The sequence below is a fragment of the Condylura cristata genome, unplaced genomic scaffold (genome assembly GCF_000260355.1).
Source record: "Condylura cristata isolate star-nosed mole 26May11 unplaced genomic scaffold, ConCri1.0 scaffold00021, whole genome shotgun sequence".
NCBI classification, from domain to species: Eukaryota; Metazoa; Chordata; class Mammalia; order Eulipotyphla; family Talpidae; genus Condylura; species Condylura cristata.
Window position 1 is genome coordinate 26,712,636 of NW_004567122.1, and position 15,405 is coordinate 26,728,040.

General features: G+C 36.3%; 1 protein-coding gene and 1 pseudogene across 1 annotated transcript in view; one reads left to right on the forward strand and one right to left on the reverse strand.

Moving 5' to 3' along the window:
* Nucleotides 1-569: 569 nt before the first annotated feature.
* LOC101636298 lies at nucleotides 570-890 on the reverse strand (annotated as a pseudogene).
* SMAD5 (SMAD family member 5) overlaps nucleotides 666-15,405 on the forward strand; it is a 40,725-nt gene continuing 25,985 nt past the window's right edge. Inside the window, exons 1-2 of the mRNA XM_004686750.2 lie at nucleotides 666-771; nucleotides 10,109-10,232. The gene's annotated coding sequence lies outside the window, so the exon portion shown is untranslated. The remainder of the gene's footprint in view (nucleotides 772-10,108; nucleotides 10,233-15,405) is intronic.

Genomic DNA, 15,405 nt, shown 5'->3' on the forward strand with positions numbered 1-15,405 from the left:
GCGGGGCGGAGGCTGGCCCGGGTCCCAGCGCCGCCTTGCCGCCCGGGCTGTGCAGGGAGTTGCTGGAGCGCCCGGGAGGGGATCCCTGGCCCCGCTTTCCGTCCAGGGGAGCGGTTTGTCCTACCTCATCTAAGAACCACCTTCGAGATACACCCCCTGGTCGGACTGTATGCTTTGGCGAGCGCCTAGTCTGCCCCACTGCAACGCTGTCCAGTGGCCCGAGGAGTCCCTGCCGCCTTCGCTTTGTGTTGCAGAGATAAGGATCCACGCCTATCGGTGGGAATTACACTCTGGGCAGTTGTGACCTGCTCCTACACTCAACTGGTAGTTAGCGCTGGTTTCTGGCACTTGCCACGCCAGCTTGCACCATTGCAAAGATTTCTTTTACTTCATCTGAACTTCTGCATTGCTGCAGAGAGAGTGCCAAGCAGTGTCGGTTGGCCTTCTCCATAGTCATCTCCTCCCCGGGTCTCTCACTTCATTATCTCTACTCAGATTCATATCCTGGCCTCTCCTCTCCCCCCTCCCCTTCCCCTCTCTTTCCCTTTCTTCAGCTGCTGTTATTACGTGGAGTTTGGAGCCTAAGCTTTGAAAACTCCCATGTGGCGCCTGTCTTAAGTTGGAGCATGCTCAGTAGCCAAAACAGATTTTGGTTGCAAAAAACCCGGGCGAGGATAGTCGGGTATTTGGACGTCTGCCCACTTCCTAACAAAATGTTCCAATTCTGGTTTTGATGGCATTGGAGAATGGAGCTATAAGGCCAGCCTGGAGGTGAGGAATGCCTGAACACCCTGGGCTAGATCTCTATCTTGATTATAGTGACATTGTTTCCTGACCAGCTGGAGGTCTAGAGAGGGGAGGGGGGAAAGCATTCTTGGCTGCTTGTGCATTTAAATGGGTGTGGTGCTAAGTATATCTTGTTTACCTTATCTTTCTGTGGAAAAAGTTTTGAAGTCTGGTTGGGTTTGTCACATCATGCCTGTTGCCTAGCACTACCAAAGTGTTCTTATCTAGCAACAAAGACTGGTTAGGTGGAGATTGGTGGCTTGGCCTCACTGAAGTTGAGCAGAAAGGGTACTTGAGTTGCTGGGGTTTTTTAATTCTTTTTTTTTTTTTTAAACTGGAGTACTTGAATTTCCTTAGAGTACCTGAATTGCCTAGCGTGCATTAGTTTTTAATTTAAATTTGAAAGTCTGAAAGGTTGAAAACCTTAGTCCTATAGATTTAGTAACGTTTTAAGTAGTTTAAAATTTCTGCAGGATGCCAACTCCTTAGTGTTTGTTGTGGAGAAGACAGTACCTAGATGTGGTGTGGCAAGTATATGAACTAGTGTGTTCCAACTTCAGTTAGGAATTACAGAGCTGAACGAATCACTATCTTTTCTAGTACTTTTTTCTTCCTAGAAAAATCTCGCAGATTACAAGATTATAAAACAACTCATAAGAAACCGTTTAATAAAAAGTAACCTTCATAAAGGATGTACATACACATTAATTTAGATTTTCTAATGTAATTTTTGTTTTTTATTGTTCTGTGATTTTTCTCAAAAGCATCCTCCAGCCCTTCCCTCTCTTTGTTGCTGCTCCCTTGTATTCTCATGCTGTTATCTTTGTTGCAAAAATCCAGCGGTCTCTTAAGCTTCAATGCTTTTAGATAGTACTTTAAATAGTAAAAATTAGGTGAACCTTCCCCATCAATGAACCCATATTATATGGCCTAGTTAAAAAGAGGAGGAGAGCAATGAACTGGGAAACACTTTTTTTTTTTTTTTGTAGTTTCTGAGAGATGTGGTGGTATTATCTATCTGTCTGGTTCCTAGTGGTGGCGCCACAGAAATGGGTAGATTGATATGTGTTACATTTCTTTCCCCTCTGGCAAAGTCAGCTTTTAAGTTCAGTGGGAGACAGTGGCAGAATGTAGTTACTAGTGAGGTTTGAATCAGATTGTTGTTTACTGTTGGTTATGTAACAAGTTGCTGGGAGTATTATTAAAATTTGCCTTCTGTAGCAAGGTAGAGGCAAGTAAATTCTGCTTACTCTCTTCACTGCTTTTTCCTTCTTGGCTGAAGCTGAAGGCACATTGGTCTATAACCATAATTATACCTGGGCAGCCTGTTTCCTGTTTTCATCATGAACCCAAACATTACGATTTGCAGTGATGTTCTTTTTTGTCCTTTGCGTTAAACAGAGGCAGTGTGCTTTTTTCTCTCCTGAAAACAGATTTGCCAGTTGGTCAAATCATTGACTCAGGCTTCTTAGTGTTCTGAGGCTAGGGAGTAAAATACTAAGTTTTTCATTTCTTAGTAACTTAAATTGAAATACTATCCAAAACACTATTTTCACACCTATTGTTTGATTATGTTTTATGTAGATTTTAAATGTTACCAGTAGCTGTAGAGTCTTTGAAAGAAAGAAAGCCCTTTTTGTTTATGACTTATCACTGTTTATTATTACCAGATGTATATGTTGTTTTAGGCAGTGAGCCACACATTTGGGTAAATTTCAGAGCTGACTTGAGTACACATCAGGATCTAGCTGAACCCTGGTTTATCCAGTCTGCCCTGCTCTCTTTTTCTAGAAGATGTTTCTTGTCTCTCTCTTTTTTTGTGCTTCCTGTTGAGTGTGTGCGCGCGGGCACACACACACACACACAGAGAACCCCCCAACAAAATAGTTGATTTCTTTAAATGTTATGGGTACCGTCTATGCTTTGGGTTTGCCAGTCTACATGTGAGGTCAAAGGCATAGAGGATTTTATAAGGAACAGTAGCAGCCTGAGGTGTAATTCTTATCTCCACCAGTGTGGATGTTACAGAAAAGAGTATGCAAGACCCCTAAAAACTGCACAGAGATAGGTTGCTTTCACACCACAGATGGTACCTGATCCTAGGAAGCCTCTGTGTGTTGTTATAATCTTGTATGTCCACTTCCAGAGTTAACAGAACAATAGTAATTGAAATGTTCAGTGCTGGATCATTCAGTCCATTTTCTAGAATTCTGAATCTGAGTAGTGTATTTACTAAATGAAAGTTTAAATTATGAAACTTTTCCCAAAGAATTGTTGAGAGCTAACTTATTAGGAGAAGCTACTTTCCCAATCTCATAGGTCAACTTCAACTTCATATTCATATTTATTCTGACAGTTTTATTCTTCAACTTTGAAAAAATGGGGTAGTTGCAGAAATATTAGATTTCTCATAAATAATGATCGAGTTCTGGAGTCTTTAGTTTTGATTTTTTTTTTTGATCCCCACCATTTAGATGGGAAGATTTTTAGCCCCATTTTAATAGAAGTGATTACAGTGACTTTTTTTTTAAATCTGCTTTTACTGTATCCTAACTTGGTTATGATAATATTTTAGAATTCTTTATTAGACAGTTCTGTGTATGTAATACTATCAATGTAGTTGTAATCCAGTTTTGGAAGCTAGTTGTAAAGAGGTTTTGTGTTGTATTCTTTGCTACTGGTCTCTGCCTATAATGAATATATTTTGTGTGTGTGGGAGGGTGTAGAAATAGTTTGGTTTGTTGTGAGATTTTTAACTAGATTTTCCTTTTGATTTCCATATATGTGTTTTAGTAATGGCAGGACATAATAGGAAGAAATAGCTAGTGTCCCCTTACCACCTTTCTCAGCAGTGTTAACTGGAGTCCTGGGAGGAGTCTTTACACTTTCAAATTTAACTATGAGCTCAGAATATACCTGGTGCTTTCAAGGCATGTTTTGTTTTGTTCAGTTTTGTTTTCATGATGTGTTAGGATCTGCCTAGCATCCTATCTGGTACGCTGTATAACCTGAGATCTAGTTATTCTGGTTTGTGTGTTCCCAGGAAGAAGGGGTACTGTGGAAATATTTCAAAGCTTGTCTATGTTTTCTTACCCCTTAGTCACATCTTTTCTGCCCACGTAATTGAGTGACTACTTAACTCACTGGCCATTTCTACATTTTGTTTTTGGAAGTGTAAATTAAATGACTGCTGACTACAGCTGAAAGGTACCCAGAATGATTTTTCCTCCCTTTTCTTCTAAGCAGGTGATGAGACTCTGGGGCACACAAGAGGTATCTGGAGAACATCTTCAGTAGAGCATGGACATGTGTTGTGTACACCAGTTAGCACTTTATAATGTAATCATTTGGAACCTGCCTTTGCCATTTCATAATTTAAAGGAAAGCACTATAAAGATAGACTGACTCTGTGTTTATTCCTGAGCCTACAAGCCTGTACAGGTGTACTCAAACACATCTGGTAGTAAAGTGGGGACTCTTGCGGGCTCTATGGGGGTGAGGGATGCACCTAGATCAGGCTTTGCTTAATTAGAGGACTCAGAGAAACAGGTGAAGTTTAAAGAGTGATTAAAAACTGGGGAACAAAAGTCTGGCTGTGGGAGATTAAAAAAAAAAAATAGAGACTTGTGTGGGCACTAAGATAGCTAGGTAAGCAGATTGTGCTGTGAGAATGTCTGGAATCATGAATTCAGCTCCTGAAGAAATTTTGATACCTTTGGAAATTGGGAGGCACAGTTGGGAAAAGGGGCCATTTAAGTGTTCCTCTAGGGAGATGATCTTATTGTCCTTGTCATTGTATCCCCTCTACCTAGATCTTCTGAAGAATAGGATTTCTAAAGCTAGGAGAACTACGGACAGTTTACTCTTGGTGTCATTCTCTCCTCTTTTGCTGTCATGGATGTGTCTTAAAAGTTCTATAGTAATTGTATACCTGGATCTAGAATTGACTTGCCAGTAGTTGTGTCTGTGTATCTTGTGATTCTTTATGACACTACTAATATTACAACTACAAGAACAAGATAAGTTAAAACTTAACCCTTACCAACAAAAAAGCTACCCTATAATGGCAAAAACACTCAAAGATCTCCTGTACTCTTAAAATATAAACAATGATGTAAATCAAAGTTACCTCAATTTAAAAAGTTACCCATGGGTGTAGACAGATAATTGACTTTTTTCATTTTGGGTCCTTGTCTCCAATCTGCTGCATAACCTGACACTTTAGTTAAAATTGTGGGTGGTAGCACTTTGCTCTCAAACCTAATGAATCACAATTTTGTGGGTTGGTTATGAGGCATCTCTTTCTTTAAAACCCTCATCTGTAATTCTTTTATGCAGGACTGGTGTAGGTGATGGTGGGTTATGACCCATGAGGCCGTTTATTTGCAGGCATTGCTGTCCTCAGAAGATTTTGTTTTGGTTAACAGTGTTGGGTACAATTTTGGGATTGGTTTGCTTGGCTTTTATTTTGGATTGAAGCAGTTAAAGAAATACTGGAGCAGAAAGCAAAAGCTATTTCTGTGACTTTACCTCTGAGTCTGGGCCTCTGAGTCTGGGCACGAGCAGCTTCTTTCTCAGGGAGAGTGATTCTTTGGTAAGTCAGAAAATGTTACATCTCCATTCAGGACTCTTAAGTGGGCCTACATTTCACTTAAAGGAAAGGCCAAAGTCCTTCTCTCCACACAGCCAACATGGCTTTCTTTCTTATTCGACCCCATTCCTTATTTTCCCATCCTTGTTCACCTTATTCTCAGACTACAGTGGTTTTGCCTCTGCTAGAGTGTGCAAGTAATGCCCCTACTCAGGAGCTTTTTATTGTAATGGTTTGGCATCTTTTCTTATAATGGTTTGGCACCTTCACCCAATTTCAAATTATACCTCTCCAAAGACACGTCATCCACCTGCCTCTGCATTGTTTTTCTCCATAGCACCATTGAGGTGACAAGCTATATTATTTCTGTATTTCCTCTATCTCACTCCTCTGGAATGTAAGTTACATGTGGACAGAGGTTTAGGTCCTTTTTCAGTCACTATTTGCTCAGCTACCTTGATAAATGTTACCTTGATCAATACACTTTTGAATGATAACTGGAGTAAACTAACAGGTTCTGTCAGTATAGTTAGCATTATTTCTTTTATTTTAAAAATATTTGTTTATTTATGCATACAAGAGTTGGGGTGTAGCTTATTTCAATGTAAGGGGAGAGAGCTGTGTAAACAGACCAGTGCTGTGCAGCCCAGAGGTGGGGTGTTGGGTGGAGGTGGGCAGTGAGAGGATTCACCAGAGACAGAGTAGGAAGCATAACAGGCAGATCCACTGAACACACTGCTGAAGGGAGCAGTAGCTGAGACAGGAGAGGTCTGTGCACCATGTGGGTCACCTCCCTGGCTGGGGATGGAACTCTTGCTGCGGTGGTTATAGTTAGCTTCATAGTGCTGCAACTTAACCTCTTGTGCCACCAGGGAGACCCTGTATGGCATTATTCTTTAAGACTGCCTTCTAATGAGCGAGATAAAACTCAAGTTAACCAATAATCACAAGTTAATGTAGTGGCATAAATGACAATTGTATTGATTTTGAGATTAGGGAAAACTAACTTTATAGGTTTATCTGTGTAATCAGGGAAGGGTCACTTGCCATGATAACTAAAGTTAAACTCTGGATGATGCTAGATATTCATGGTCCAGGCTTGAAGAAATGTGATTCAGGCCGAGAATTGTACTTGTAAAATTTCTGAGGCACAAAAGAAGAAAAATACTTTGGGTTCTTACCAATATTTATTTGGAACAGAAGACATTTCCTGGTTTCTGATTCATTTTTCTTAAATATTAGCCTCCATATTTGAATAACCTTAAGTATATATCATTTGAAACATGAACGACTCTTGTAAATCCTTTCTTTATTTTATAAATTTTTTAAGGTTTATTTATTTATGCACACAGAACTGGGGTACAGGACAGAGGCTAAGGGGTGGCAAGAGGCTTCACCAGAGACAGAGTGGGGAGCAGAACAGGCAGATCGACGAAATACACTGCTGAGGGGAGCAGCGGGCGGGTCAGGAGAGGTCTGACACACCATGTGGTCACCTTCAGGGCAGGTGGGAATCGAACTCAGAACTCATGCGGAAGTGGCTTTAGCTTCTTAGTGCTGTGCTTTAACCCACTGCGCCACCAGGGAGGGCCGTAAATCCTTTCTTTAATATGGATATTCATATGACTGAGGTACAGTTGTACAGGTTCGACAATTTCCCTCATAGATGCAAAAAACATGTTTATTGTAAGAAGCACAGAACTGTATGAAGTAGAAAGTGAAAAGTAGCCCTAGTCCCCCTCCTTATATCCTTATAGAAGCTTCATATGCATATTCTTTGTATTAAAAAGTATTTATTGCACATCTGTGTCACTGGCTTGGTGATGAGTGAAAACAGATATAGATCCTCATGGAATTTACATTTTCATGGGGCTAGACCTGGTTAACAGCCCCCTGCCCCACCCCCGCCCCCAGAAGCTATCTCTGAAGGGATGCTTGAACTGAAACAGAAGTATGGTGTGTGGGTGTGTGTGTTTTAAGTGTGATAACTTTCTTTTCTAATGTATGCTGAGTCTTAATTTTATAAGATTTACATATTGGGCTGAGGCACTGCAACATTTCTTTGGATTTCCAAGTTACTGTTTGTAAATTTTCACTTAGTTAGAATTTTGGGGAAGAATTTCAGAATACCTGACAGAAGAGAAATTTTCATATCTAGGAAATTTTCTGTAGGAAATGACAAAATACATCAATAAAAGGGTCATCTCATCTGGTCTAACTAGAAGTAAACTATAAAGGCCAAAATAATAGAAAATTATGGGTTCATAGTTACCATCTTGAGTTCCTCTGTGTTCTTTTATAAGAAGTAGCACACATTCCTTCCTGTTCTGCTCACAGCACATATTTTTGCTCACTATTTCAGGGTCCGGTCTTTGTTGGTTGTCATATTGAAATAAATCTAGAGTTAAACTAAGTGATGTGCTAACAGGTTAACAGCATATGAAGCTTTTCATAGTACGTTCTCCTATTTTCTATTACATTTAAAGATATTTGAGGTTATAGATGTTGCCTTTTAAGCCAGAGTTCCTAGCAGAGTGTTCCTGACTTTTAGGTACAGTGGAGTTTGAATAGATCAAATGTCTATGCTCAGCGGTCAATTTGTGAATTCACCTCTTACTCCTGTTCATATAACTATCCTATTCTACATGTTCATCTCTCTCTCTCCAATTCCACATCTGCTTGGATGTGCATCATTCCATTTTTAGCTTCTTGTTTGTAACTTAAGTTCTAAATCCCGTTTAGATAAGTGATGACTATTGTGTTTAGCTTTTTCAAACCTTATGTTTCTTGCTTTTTCCTATTTCTATTCTAGGTGGCCTCCAAGTCCTGCTGTTTATTTATTCCTAATGCCCCTCATATTTCTTCCTTTTCTGTCTTGACTACCACCACTTAACCCTGATCTTTGCCTCTTGTAATTGGATTATAATGGTGAATCTCCCCCAGTCCCCTGCTTCCAACCTAGTTATAGTCTTACTTGGTCATGTCCTGTTGCCATTTCTTTCTTGAAATGTCTGTTTGAACATACCTTCTTAGCTGGAACTCTGTACCATACACCAGAGTGCTTCTAACAGCCTTACTCCTTAACCTTATATTCAGTCTTCCCTTTTGCATTTATATTGTAGGGGTGCCTTTCCCTTTTACTTTACAAATTTACTATTAATAATTGTTTATAATTGTTTCCTCCTAGCCTCTCCCCTCATTTGTCTTAATGATACTTGTTTTTCCTTATTCTTATCCTTTGCTAACAACTTGCCTGTAGATTGTTATATTCCTGTTTGGATCTTTACCCATATAAGTTGGGTTTCATCCTTAAAGCTTTTTTCATCTAGGTAAGAATATGTGTGTTTGGGTGAGGGTCAGGAAATCTTGTCCAAGCTAGGGATTTTGGTATTAATACTGTCTTTCTTTTTTGGTCCCTAACTACTTGTAGCAAGCATAGCTATTCTTCAGTTAATTCCTTCTTAAGCAGTGAAATTCACAAATATATATATAATCTTTTCCCTTCTCCCTTCTGGTTTTCCAGTTATATCAGGCAGTTTCCCTTTTTCTGTTCTATTTATGATTTCCTAAATAGATCTAAATTTGAAAGTACTTGATCTCTAGATTTAATTATGTTCATTTAAACTTCAATATTGATGAAAATTGACTGACTCACCCAACAGATTGTCCTATATGTTTCCTAGTGGGGTTTTAGATTCTGGAGAATTCTTTTTTTTTTTTTTTTCAATTAGGAAGTAAAACTTCCCCAAAGACATCTTGGTTCAGTTTGTATTTAATGTTTGATTAACTTCTTAGTTAATCCCTATGCATTATTATAACAAGACTTATAAGGAAAAGACTCAATATTACTTGTAGCTTCTAAAAGATTGGTTTAGTAAAGGGTAAGTTGAAATATCAAAAGAAAACAGAATTTTTCTTCCATTTCTGATTTTTCTATTAATAAAAGACTTTAACATATAAATAATAACTTGAAAGAGTTGTTATAGAGGTATACTATAGAAGAAAATAATCCATGATTTAAATTCCTTGAAGTCTACCGGTTTTTATTTTCCTAGGAACTAAATATATTACTTCTAAAAAATAACATCCAGTAAATGTTACTCCCAGTGGCAGAGTCAGGATGGTGAGGCACAAAAAGAATCTGCTCAAAAGCCAGTTTAGTTATTTAGGGCTCTCACATATTTGGGCTGTCAAAGACGTCTTCCCTTCTACTTAAAAGAGAAATCAGAGGTAGGGAAGCCCTGGAGCACATAAAAGTACCAAAGATATAAATCACATACTCTGTTAATTGGGTCTCTTTGAAGATGGAAGAAAAGTTCATTTTCTTTACATAGTTTATACATCATTAGGTAGCAGACAAACTTCTTCAAAGTCAGCACTGAGGGACATGGGAGAAGCAATTCTGAAGGAAGATAGAAGAGGGAAGAAAGGATAAGAGTCAAAGGAATGAGGACGAAAGACAAGGGAGGACAGTAGATACTGCGGGAGGTGAAGGGAACAGAAGAAAGGATCTGGGGAGAAAAAAGAAAAAGCTGCCTTATTTTTTCTTAGATGTATGGTTTTGTTTTGTTTTGTTTTGTTTTGTTTTGCCCCATAACATTGAAATTGGGATGTTTTAATCACTAGCATCTGAATATTGCCTTTGATGAGGTGTCACTTTTGATACACTTACATTGTATGTGCTTGAACTCTATTTATATTGCTGTCCTTCCATTTCTACGCTCTGGGAAGGTCAAACAAGCACAGTATGGATGCTTGCAGGATGTCCATGGATTAAACAACATTCTTGGAATAATAGTGGAACACCGACATACAGTCTTGATGGAAGAAGGATGCTCTTGTGATTTAAAAAAATGTAAGTAGTAAGAAAGCATTGTGTAATGGTGTACTTTGCAGTTTTTCCCTTTTCTTCAGTTTCATAAACTAGTAGTTTCTCTTACTATGATACTTTCTATATTTATTGAAATAAGGTAGCTCAGGTGTGTATTTTAAATCTTCAGTCTGATTGAAAGATTTTTCATGATTATTGTAATTCCTCTTTACTGAGTTTGCACTATGCCAGACACCCCAAGTGTTTACCTAATTTAATTTTCAGAACTGATAACATATGCAAAATAGGAAAAGCAAAGATTGTATCTAAATTTTAAATTCAGAATTTGGACCCAAGTTTATTACATTTAAAATCTACTGCCTTGTAAACCACAGATACCTCAAAAATAATTTAAAAAAGCAAATCAGGTACCTTTGTGTATTATGATGTTAATAATATCCCTGTGTGGATTTGCCTTATGGCACATTTTTAATCAGTTCCCTTGTTCTGCCATCTATGACAACTGGACCACAGTACTATCCCATCCAGGCAAGTAAAAACTAATTTTCTATCTTCATGCTCTCTAATTTGTATGTTTAAGATATAGTTGCTTCATGTTTCTTGTCTCCTCCCATCTTTTTCCCCAAGGGGCTATCCCCTCAATTCTTGTTAGCACCCTGTACATCTGTAGGGCACATACTGTTCCCCATAGGGTATTGTAAATGTGGAAGGGAAAACCTTAGTTTTTTTGTTTTTTTTTTTTTAATTTTTAGTTCTTTAAATTAAGTCCAGACAGAAACTTTATCTTTAACCCTCAGCATTTAGCTTAGTGACTTGCTCTTTTTTAGGAACACTCAGTGCATACATGTTGTATAATTAAGACTGTAAGTCTGAGATAACACTCGTTATGTAGTTTTTATGCCTCTGTAAATCCTGAAAGTGTTGTATAAAGGGAAAAGGGAATATAGAGAATCAGATCTAAATGCTAGCAATCTGTAAACTTTCAAGATTGAAGTTACTAAATTATAGCCTTTTGGGATTATACTTTATTACTAGATTTAGAGATAATTTATAGGAAAGTACTATGGATGGCCATGTATACAATCGGCTGATAGAACTGAATGAGTTCCATTGTTTCTAAACCTGTCTTAGTTTAGTGTATGGGGCCTGAAAAACAAAACCAACTTTTCAGTAAGACATTCAAAATTAAATCTTTGGGTTATACGAAGCCTAGTTCTGCTTTTGTTTTCAGAGGTATGACAAGTTCACTTGTAATTTACATGCATATGCTAGCATTAAAGTATAATATCTTTTTCTGGGTTTTTGTATGCATTATGAGAAATCCTTTTATAATAAGGGACTTATGTGGAGATTGTAAAACAAATCTGTAGCTGTGACCCAGGCATGTTGATGCTTTTATGTCAACTTGTGAACCAGCTTTTTATTATGAGTCTAAAACATTCTATAGTAAAGCATTAAATGTTACTAAGCAAGTAGGTAAGTGAAATATATATATATATACATATATTATATATATATATATACATACATGCAAATATATATACATAAATACACACATACTTATATATGGCAAATTCTTGTTGTGATACATAGAAAATGCAAATGCCTAGTACTATAGTATATCCTCAACCATGCTCAGAGTATATAGTCACACTACATATATGCAGGAAAAAACCATAAAAATACCAAATGTTAGTGTTATGATTATAGGTAAGCATATTTAATTAGAAATTTTATTTTTAGAAAATGTTTTTTTAATGTGCATTTTAAAATCATTTCTGAGATAATTATGTCTAGTATAAATTGGGGTAAAACTATCTTAATGATAGTTTAAAAGACTTTTGGGTAAGAGTGCTATAATAAATGCACATTTTTATACATTAGTAACAAACAGTCCTTTTATATCTGCAAACTGACTTAGTTCAATTGAAAGAGATAGTTAAAGTAGGTAAAGCAGATACGTTAAGTGATGGAAAATTATTTGAAATGAAAATATTGAACTGTTACTAACCTGGTTTCTGAACTATGTAATCTTATATTATGTAGTGTCTTGAATGTTTTGGAGCAGTCAAAAGGGTATAGAGAACAACAGAGAAAAATCTTTTAAGGGAAGAAAATTCTTTGAGGCATTCATTTTAGAAGGGAGTGTGTGCAATACTTAGGAGTAGGGGTTCCGGAGTTGAACTGACAGGGTTTGATTCCTATCTCTGTTTCTTCCTATCTGTAAATAAGCAAGTTGCATTTAATTTCTCTTTTTCTCATCTGTAATGTGAAGATAGTGGAATTTATCTCATATAGCTTTTACGAGATTTTAATTTTTTTGATCTGTAAATGTAAGGTTATTAAGAGTGCATAAAAACTGTTTAGTAAATGTAAGTGGTATAATTATCATTATTATCAAAAAACTATTATCTTTGCCTTACTAACAGATTTTGTAGAAAGGAAGATGTTGAAATCCTTAAAATAGCTGTATTTTATTAGAAAAGTCAGTATCCAAAAGCACCTCTTTAAGCAATGTTACAAGATCAATTTTTCTCTTAATGGTCCAAGATCATTTTGTCTCTTAATGAATTACAGTGCATCCCTATTGTCCCTGTTTTCTGTATAGGGTTTTCAGCACAACCACAGTAGCAGAAGTTGATAAAGATAATCATTAAGAAAAGTTCATGCTACATTAGGTCTTTGTTAGCTAATGATAATTGATTCAGGAAAAAGCCCACTTAAAATGACTTGCTTAAATGCAGGCTAACATTTCATACTAAATTATAAATAAAAGATCTGAATGAAACTTTAATTTGGAAAAATTACAAATGTGGGAAAACATTAGGTTAAAATTATAAATAGGCTTTTCTTAAAATGAGCAAAGAATGAACCAGTGCGGATAGGCTAAATTTATTTTCATAAAATAATTTAGTATCATATGGTATTGTTCATGTTTGGTATTTTTGCTATTAAGAGATTTTTTATTTTTTAAATCCTTAATTATACATATCTATGCAGATGTGTACATATATAGGTATAGATATTCTCAAGGTCTGTGTTAATCATAGTCAAATGATTTTTATCTCCATAAAGAAATAGACTTACTTACTGATGATTATTATAAAATCGGCAAATTCCTCAGTGTTCCTCATCAATGCAGACCCATTGCCCATCCATCTGGTCCTTATTGTATCACTCCCTTGGGTTGTAGAGACAAAGGGAACTGTGATGTCTGTTCTGCCAAGAGAATGAAATCTGTCATTATTGTAACAATTAACAGATAGTGGGGTAAAATTAAATCCCATGCCCTATGTTAGCTATTTTGTAAATTTACAAAATTTATTAAAGTAAATGTTAGTGGCATAATTATCATCATCATCATCAAAATACTACTATCTTTCACATATTAAAAAAAAATTAACTCATGAAGTCTAAGCCATTGTGGTGAGGGAGACCTTAGTGAATGAAAACTAATACTATAAGTGATCAATTCACTAGCAAAGTTTAAAAAAGATTTTTATGTTGATGTATACCTTATAATAAAGTACACAAATCTTATACATACAACTCCATTTATGTCACTATCACCCACATCAAATTATAGAAAATTTTTGTAGTTTTCTGGAAGACTTTTTCCTTGTTCCCTCTTACTAATATCCTTGACTCTGATGCTATAGGTTTTGCCTGTTTTGAATTCTATTTGAATGGAATGATATAATTAGTATGATCTTTTGTATCTAACTTCCATCTTATATCTGAAATTTACCAGTGTTTTACATGTGTTAACTTGTACTGTTTCCATTGCATTTATTACTGTCATTTATTTACTCAGTCCAAACTTTCCTGTATTTGGATTATTTCTAATTTGGAGCTATTACAGATAGAGTAGCTATGAAAGAGTAGCTATGTTCATATGATTTGTTTTTTGATGGACAGAGTATTTGATTCTCTTGGATGTATCTAGGAATGATTTTGGTGAGTGGTAGGGATCTGTATTTTAGCATCAGTAGATAATGTTAAACAGTGTTCCAAAAGGGATTAGGCTGTGTTCCGACTGGCAACACATGGTTTTAGTTCCGTATTATCATGAACGCTTTAATTTTGGGTTAAGTTGCTATCTATTCTAGTAGATTTGTAGTGTTTCACTGTTTTCTTCTTAAAACTTATATCTAATAATGTTGAGCTCATTTTATCAGGTTTTTGTGATGTGCCTGATCAGGTCTTTGATTTAAATCATTAGTAAATTTTTATGAAAAAGTTTGTTTGCTGTTTTGACTTTGTAAATTGACTTAAACCATGAGTACTTGGATTACTTGCACATACCACTTGTGAAATTTGGAAAGTCATAAAATTTTTTTGGAAATATTTTCAATCAAATGGTTTAAGAACTTCAGTCACTACATATTTGAAGACTTAGTGCAGTATTTGTCCCTACCTTTTTCTGTAACTGTATTACAGTACCAGTTTTAAGAGAACAGTAGCATTAAGTCTTACGTTTTGGGATCTAACACCCATTAATTAATCTTTCTGAGGCCAGTTGCTTTACAAATGACTTCCCCATTCCCCAAATCCATTTGTCTTTGGTCCACCTTTTTACGTTGTTCTTTGTATTTGATCTTCTACAATACTGTTGTACTCTACATGTTGTTCTCTTTCTACCAGTGAATGTTCTCTAAAATTCACATGTTTACTTGTTCTTTTCATTTTGTTGAAGCCTGTTTTTTCTTATTAACACAGTTTGTACAAAATCTATGAATGAAATGACCATTGCTCAGTCATGTAAGTTTAATAATGAAGTGGTCATTGCTCAATCACTTGAGTTTAAAATTTGAACTTATCTTTAATTTCAAGGTACATTTGATAGAAAGATCAATGACCATTTGTTAACTACCTACATTGTTCTTTGGTAGTTTCTTGTATGGAATTCAGCCAAATGGTGAATTTGTCTGCCTAAAAGAATTTTGCACTCCATTGGGAAGTTAAGCTATGTTTTTATCAATGTCATATTTTATTGGTTAGTTTTTATTATGAATTGTTCGATGACCCTGTCCTCTTTAGATTGGGATGGTGTGAAATTCTCAAAAGAGGATGGATTTGAGCTTTTGTTAAGGGTGACTGAGATTTCTTTTGGAAGACACAGATGGACAGGGCTACAGGGATTTGAACTCTGTCAAAAAGTATGTATAATTAATACAGTGGTATGTATCACACAATG